Raw genomic sequence first — 8,352 nt, 5'->3', positions numbered from 1 at the left:
ACGAAATTGTATATGGGAGGCCTCCTCCCATAATAAGACAGGTACAAGTGATATACATCAGGTAAGAGGAAACAGGATATCACAGCAGATGGAACAACTAGGAAAAGTAATTAATCAAGTAAGTTTGTGCAAGAAAGAATACCATTCCCCTTGAGGGAGCAAATGTGTGAGTTTACACCAGGGGACCAAGTATGAGTAAAAGACTGGAAACATGACCCACTAGACCCCCAATGGAAAGGTCCTTATACTATTGGTTTTTTTGTTTTTGTTTTAATTTTTATTTTACTTTACAATACTGTATTGGTTTTGCCATACATGGACATGAATCCACCACGGGTGTATACTGTTGTTTTAACCATCCCTACCACAGTTAAATTGCAGGCATTGCCCCTTGGATCCATCACACCAGAGCAAAGATGGCATACCACTCTGACCCAGAAGACGCTGACTGGACCACCTAGAAGGACCCCACCGACCCATGGGAAACCAAGATCATCCTGAAGAGGAAGAAGAAAACGAGGTCCCAGATGACCCCTCTATGGGATGGAGCTGGGTAAACGACTCCTGCTACTCACCCTCACCAATGCATTTCTGCAATTCCTGCACAGGACAACATCTTTATCTCATGGGCACATTCTTATGTGGACTTCCACAACTCCTCCAATTGTTGGGTATGTGGGGCTATGCCCATGTCAGTAATGGACAGACTCCCCTGGTGGGTGTCACCACTTCATTATGGAGACTTTATACCACTGTGTTCCTTCTTGGAACAACAGAAAGAAACTTTCCTTTCTCTCACCAATCATAACCTTTCTTTGCTCTCCTGGTGTAAGAAAAAGCCATCAATGGGCTTGGGACATAGGGTTACATTTAACATGAGCACTAGTCTTATGGAGGTAACAAGGGCTTATATCTCATATATGAAAAATAAAAAGGAGAAGGGCTCCCTTACAAAAGGGGGCCAGGCCTCCCAGTACCTTGAACAATACTATCAGGTCTGGGATGAATATTGCTGGATGACTCCTGAGAAAGGACAGTTAATTGTTCCCACTACTATTTGCTGGGAACAAAAAGAACATAAAGTTGGATTTGGAGACCGCCCCCTAGACCCAAAAGAATTAAAATATATGGGTTATTTGTCCCCTGAACAATGTAAACAAATCTTGGAAGTTACTTATCACCCCAATTGGTCTGTTCAGTGGCCCAGTTCCAACTGGAAATAGAGTCCCAGAATCCATTGGGTAGCCCCCAATGGGGCCCAGTGGTTCTGTGGGCTTAACTTATGGCTGTGGTTACCAGTTGGCTGGGTAGGGCTTTGCACACTAGGATTTGCTTTCGCCCATGGCAGTATTAAGCCTAGCCTACACCAACATCCAGTAAACCTGCCCTATCTGCATGCAAGACAGACATGATCCATGTTCCAATGGTATGACTATCTTACTGCCTTGTTCGTACCCTCTATAGGGACAGTGGATATCATGGTTAAGGTAGAGGCCTTAATTAATTTCACTAAACAGGCCCTCTTAGACAGTACAAAAGCCATTCAAGCTTTGAACGAAGAACAAATTCAGTTGAGGAGGGCAGTAATTCAAAATAGGATGGCATTAGACATAGTCACAGCAGCCCAGGGGTGGACTTGCGCCATAATTAAAGTCGAATGCTGTGTATACATCGCTGACCTGTCTGGAAATGTATCTACTGCCTTGGAGGATATGCGAAATAAAGTGAAAGCCATGTCTAATGAAAATACTCTCTTTTGGACTTCGGTCCTGTCCTGGGTAAAGGGAGACTGGTGGAAAACTATTGTAACTGTTGTTATAGTCATCTTAATCATACTGGTTTGTGGGCCCTGCTTCTTACAATGCCTTGTGAATTTTGTAACCCAGAGATTGATAGCGTTCTCTCGTGTGGGTGGCAGGAGGACTAAGGTGCAATATATCGCAGTGAATGATGCTCATTACAGAAACTAAGAGCATCAAGAAGGGGGAATGAAGAAGGAATTCATAGGGCCTGGACACCATCTTAGGCCTGTTCATGCTGATCATACTCAGCCACCTCTCCAACGGACTCTGGACTCTGTGCTTAGTGCCTATGGAAACTACAATAGAAGGATAAGACCCCCTCTGGACAGGGGAATCTTGAAGATCACATCCAGGTTACTCATCGCCTAAGAGAAAACACACTCTAATCACCCCTTCCTCCAGACAGGTCATAAATTCTTTCTGTATCTATCGGAGTGTAACCACAGGCTTAATTGATTATTAACTGTTTGAACATCTAACACTTGATAACACTTGAATAATGGGGTTATTGTGATTGTACTTACCCTTCCTTTGTTGTATATAAGTCTCAAGGAGATTGGGGTGGTGGGTTCGGATACATGCACATGGGGTATAAAAGATTTTCACAAATGCTGGTCGGGGTCCCTGGCTAAGAGAAGACTCTACCTTGGGCCCACCGGTGTTATAATCTGCACTCCACAATCTGCATCGTCCTTCTGAGTGAGTTTGTTTCCCAGAATGTGTGGCTATGACACTAGAACTAACATCAGAAAAAAGACATCCTTTTCATCACAGGGGACTGGAATGCCAAAGTAGGAAGTCAAGAGACACTGGAGTAACAGGAAAGTTTGGCCTTGGAGTACAAGGTGAAGCAGCGCAAGGGTTAATTGATTTTGTCAAGAGAACATGCTGTTCATAGCAAACCCTTTTAAACAAAACGAGAGACGACTCTACACATGGACATCACCAAATGGTCAATACCGAAATCAGACAGATTATATTTCCTACAGCCAAATATGGAGAAGCTCTACACAGACAGCAAAACAAGACCTGGAGTTGACTGTGGCTCAGATAATCAGCCTCTTGTTGCAAAAATTCAGGTTTAAATTGAAGAAAGTAGGAAAAACCACTAGGCCATTCAGATATGACCTAAATCAAATCCCTTATGATTATATGGTAAGGGTGAATAGATTCAAGGGATTAGATCTCATAGACAGAGTGCCTGAAGAACTATGGACAGAGTTTCATAACACTTTACAGGAGGCAGTGACCTAAACCATCCCCAAGAAAAAGAAATGCAAGGCAAAACGTTTGTCTGAGGAGGCTTTACAAATAGCTGAGGAAAGAAGAGAAGTGAAAAGCAAGGAAGAAAGGAAAAGATATACTCAACTGAATGCAGAGTTTCAGAGAACAGCAAGGAGAAATAAGAAGGCCTTCTTAAATGAACAATGCAAAGAAATAGAAGAAAACAAAAGAACAGGAAAGACTAGTGATCTCTTCAAGAAAACTGGAGATATCAAGGGAATATTTCATTCAAAGATGGGCATGATAAAGGACAGGAACAGTAGGACCTAACAGAGGCAGAAGAGATTTAGAAGAGGTGGCAAGAATATACAGAAGTATACAAAAAAGGTCTTAATGACCAAGATAACCATGATGGTCTGGCCACTCACCTGGAGCCAGACATCCTGAAGTGTGAAGTCAAGTGGGCCTTAGGAAACATTACTACAAAGTTAACAGAAGTGATGGAATTCCAGCTGAGCTACTTAAAACCCTAAAAGATGATGCTGTTAAAGTGCTGCATTCAATATGCCAGCAAATTTGGTAAACTAGCAGTAGCCATAGGACTGGAAAAGGTCAGTTTTCATTCTATTCCAAAAGAAGGGCAATGACAAAGAGTGTTTCAACTACCATACAGTTCTGTCATTCAGTTGTGTCCAACTCTTTACAATCCCATGGACTAAAGCAGGCTTCCCTGTCTATTACCAACTCCCAGAGCTTGCTCAAATTCATGTCCATCGAGTCGGTGATGCCATCCAACCATCTTATCCTCTGTCGTCCCCTTCTCTTCCTGCCTTCAATCTTTCCCAGCATCAGGATAACTACCATACAAGGGACTCATTTCACATGCAAGCAAGGTGATACTCAAAATCCTTTAAGCTAGGCTTCAGCAGTATACGAACCAAGAATTTACAGATAGATGTACAAGCTGGATTTAAAAAGGTGAAGAACCAGAGATCAAATTGCCAACATTCGTTGGATCAGAGAGAAAGCAAGGCAATCCCAGAAAAACATCTATTTCTGCTTTATTGACTATGCTAAAGCCTTTGACTGTATGGATCACACTAACAAACTGAGGAAATTCTTTAAGATATGGAAACACCAGACCACCTTACCTGTCTCCTGAGAAACCTGTGTTATGCTCCGAGCCCGTATCTCTAAGCCAACCAAGAGAGCAAGTCCACCACAGTATTGCAAATGCAAGAAGGGAGTTTGTTTATTCCTAGCGCGCTAGGGCCCAAGTCTCATCCCACACAAGGGAATCCGACAAGAGCCCCGAACAAAGGAGTATGGCGGCTTATATACAGGCAGGTCTTTGTCTCAGTTACAGGAGTAGCTGGCATTACATGATTGGCCAGGCAGGATGAGCGCATATCCTATCTCTTTCTGGTAAACATGACTCAGGTCCTAGAGACCGTTGTTTGGTCCCTAACATTCCCCCCCCCCCCCCCCCCCCCCCCCCCCCGCCCTTAGATCATATAGAGGAATCTTCTTCTCGGTCCTGAGACATAGTTTGATATTGTTGTCGAAGCACAAAGAGCTGTACTGTATTTATGTGTTCCTTTACAAAGGCTACAAGTCTATTGATAATACATGGGCCGAAGGTAAGCATTAGTAAAAGTACTAGCAGGGGTCCTAGCAAGGTGGAGATTAAGGTAGTCAGCCAAGGGGATTGTTGAAACCAAGATTCAAACCATCCCTGTTGAGCCTCACGTTTTCGTTTACGTTGGGCTAGTCCTTTTCTCACTTTGGCCATAGATTTTCTAACTATTCTTGTATGATCCACATAGAAACAGCACTCTTTTCCTAGGGCAGTACAGAGTCCCCCTTGTTGCAGAAAGAGCAGATCTAATCCCCTCCTGTTTTGCAGAACTACTTCAGATAGAGAAGTTAGAGATGATTCTAAATGACTAATAGATTGCTCCATACGGGTAATGTCTTTATCTATGGCCACTCTCAGGGAGTTAAATCCTTGGCCTTGCAGGGACAGAGCTGTTATTCCGGTTTCAGCCCCAGCTATTTCAAGACCGAACATAGTTGCTATGGTTATGGCGGTAAGAGGCTCCCTCTTAACTTTATAAGTTCTTTTTGGAGGATTTAGAGTTAATTTGTGGGCCCAATAATCATATATTGCTTTCTCTGGTCGGTACAGAATCTTTGGCGTGACAGCCACCATAACACAGAATTCTTCTTTGGGGTCAAAGATTGAGCTATGCAGGCATGGAGTTAGCCCCGTGTGTGAACAGACCCACCATCCCCCGATTTGAGGTATTAACCATTTAGCTACAGGCAAATCATCAGGCTTGACAACATGCACACAAAGTGGAGACTTTGCTGGTAACACCGTGCCCATGCATAAGCCCTTTCCCCATACCTCTTTCATCGTAAGACCCACCTTTCAGTCCCCTCAATGACATTGAAGAAGATGGTGCTGTTGGCCAAGTCATAAGAGGCGTTGAGGCCTACTGCTTCGTAATAAGGGGGAATTATGTTGTAACATAACCAACAAGATTTAGTTGCCTCAGGATGGGGTCCAGCATGCTGATGGCTCTAGCTTCTGCTTTTATTCACTTGTATAAGACCTCCACCTTTTACTATTGATTCCCAAGATAGGCCAGAGATCCAGGTCCCCTCTTTTTTGCTTTTTTCTGGATTGAACCTTATTCTGACTTTTGCATAATTGCAACTTTTACAGCTATAAGTTGGATCTCCGAGGACCCTAGGGAGGGGCTTGGCGAATGAAAACTTAAGTAAATCTCGATTTCCTACTTCCCAGCGCCGAGGTCCATCATTAGAAGTAACACAATCCCAAGTTTTACAATAAGAGTCTTGTGCCCCTCCACAGGTCTTCCAGTCATGTCTGGGTGTGCCTGGGCATGCTCAGAACCCTTGTTCTCAGAGATAACCCCTAGCCCAAGGCACATTTACCATCGGCTTAAGGTCAAAGTACAAGTCTGGCCACCATGTGTTTGGTGGATGTATTGCGGTAGTGGAGTTTAGCACCTCTCGTGTTAGTCCATTTTGCAGCTTCCAGGTGATTTTGATGGGTTGATGCGGGTTCACGCTGGCAACTCCGGAGCAGAGTAACTGGGTCATCCACAAGATGGCCCAGCCGAGTTGTCCTGGTCCTGTTGGCACCTTCGAAGCTTTAGCCTCAAGGGGTTGGACGGATGCAGAGATGCTTCCCATTCTTTCTTAGCGTCTTCCTGCTCTGCTGAAGCAGCTGGGTGTACGTGGCTGCAATGCACCCAAGGCCCAATACCGTCGACCTTTAGGGCAGTTGGAGTGGTAAGAAGAACAACATAAGGACCCTTCCATTTGGGTTCTAGTGCCTTGGTTTGGTGCCTTTTGACCCATACCCAGTCTCCGGGGCCAATGTCATGTGAGGGAATAGTTCCCTTATTTTGACCCACATGTATTTCCTGGAGCAGTTTCCAGACACGAGAGTGCACCTTGCTTAAGGCCATCAAGGCCTCTTGGAATTGCCCCAACGTGGGAGGCGGTAGTTTCTTCCCTTTAAATATTGGACATACAGGGGGAGGTCTCCCATACAGAATTTCAAATGGGGTCAGATTAAGTTGATAAGGAGTATTACGCGCACGGAAGAGGGCAAAGGGAAGGAGGGTCACCCAGTTCCCGCCAGTCTCTATAGCCAATTTAGTTAAAGTTTCTTTTAGAGTCCGATTCATTTTTTTTACTTGCCCTGAGCTCTGTGGACTGTATTCACAATGTAACTTCCATTTAGTCCCCAGGGCTAGGGCAAGGCTCTGAACTATTTGACTCACAAAAGCAGGTCCATTATCAGAGCCGATGGTCACTGGCAGGCCAAACCTGGGAACTATTTTTTCTAAAATCTTTTTATGCCACTATCATCGCGGTTTCTCCCTTTGTAGGAAAAGCCTCCACCCACCCTGAGAAGGTATCCACCAACACTAACAAGTACCGGTAACCATATTTGCCTGGCCTTACCTCGGTGAAATCTATTTCCCAGTGTTGCCCTGGTCCTTTTCCCCGATACCTCAGTCCTGCATGTTGTCCTTTTCCTGGCCTCATCTGTTGACACACCTTACAAGCATGCACTATGTTCTTTACAGTTCTCTGGTGCCGGGGAAATCGCAGGCGCGCAGTTTGAAAGCGCATCAGAGTCTTTTTTTCTCCCAGATGAGTAGACAAGTGCAAATGCTCACATAGTTGCTGTCCCAACTGAGCAGGGAGTATCAAGTAGCCGTCTGAGTCTCGGTACCATCCATCTTTATCTTTTTAAAGGTTGGTGTGTTTTTGGATCCAAGCAAAGTCTGTGGATGAATACTCAGGGGTTGGGGGCAGAGTTCCCATACCTGGAGGTGGAAGTCCGATCGCCAACACAGGGGTGATGAAATCTTCATCAGCTACTTTTTTAGCTGCCAGGTCTGCGGCATGATTCCCTCGTGCCGTGGGGCTGTCACCCTTTTGATGTCCAGGTACGTGTACTATTGACGCAGCCCGAGGCATCTGTACAGCCTCTAAAAGTCTATGGATTTCAGGCAAGTTTTTAATTTCTTTTCCTTCAGCTGTCAAAAACCCCCGTTCCCGATATATCGGGCCCTGGATGTGTACCGTGCCAAAAGCATAGCGACTGTCAGTGAAAATAGTTATTTTTTTTCCTTTGGCTCTCTCTAATGCTTGAATCAGGGCAATTAACTCTGCCTTTTGTGCTGAGGTATCTGGGGGAAGGGCCTCTGCCCATATCGTCTGTCCAGAGTCATCTACTACTGCGGCTCCTGCCAGTCTCTGTCCATCTTTTACATAACTGCTGCCATCTGTGAACCATTTTAGCTCACTGTTATCCAGTGGAGTATCGGTTAAGTCCTTTCGCATTGCTGTTACCCCGGCCAGTATCTCATCACCATCATGGAGGGGGCTATTTTCCCCCGGATTGGGCAAAAGAGTGGCCGGATTTAGAGTGCAGGGCGTTTGGAAATGAATCCGTGGGGTGTCAAGTAGCAAGGCCTGGTAGTGCGTCAAGCGGGCATTAGAAATCTATTTACCTGGGGGTTGATTTAAAACTCTTTCTATGGCATGAGGAGTGTAGACCAAGAGTCTCTATCCATAAGTCAGTTTATCAGCATCGTGGACTAAGAGCACAGTGGCTGTGATGATACGGAGGCAAGGTGGCCATCTGGCTGCCACTGGGTCCAATCTCTTGGAAAGGTAAGCTACAGGTCGCTTCCATGGTCCCTATCTCTGTTAGTACCCCTTTTCCTCTCCCCCACTTTTCATCTACAAATAATTGGAAAGGCTTAGATGGATC

The 8,352-nt window shown here is 45.0% G+C and overlaps 1 pseudogene; it reads right to left on the bottom strand.

Moving 5' to 3' along the window:
- Positions 1-5,751: 5,751 nt before the first annotated feature.
- On the bottom strand, positions 5,752-7,202 carry LOC132657176 (protein NYNRIN-like; annotated as a pseudogene).
- Positions 7,203-8,352: the final 1,150 nt, after the last annotated feature.

Source organism: Ovis aries, chromosome 9, assembly GCF_016772045.2.
Source record: "Ovis aries strain OAR_USU_Benz2616 breed Rambouillet chromosome 9, ARS-UI_Ramb_v3.0, whole genome shotgun sequence".
Taxonomy (NCBI): Eukaryota; Metazoa; Chordata; class Mammalia; order Artiodactyla; family Bovidae; genus Ovis; species Ovis aries.
The sequence above is the reverse complement of the archived record's forward strand: the minus strand, read 5'-3'. Positions and strand labels throughout refer to the sequence as shown.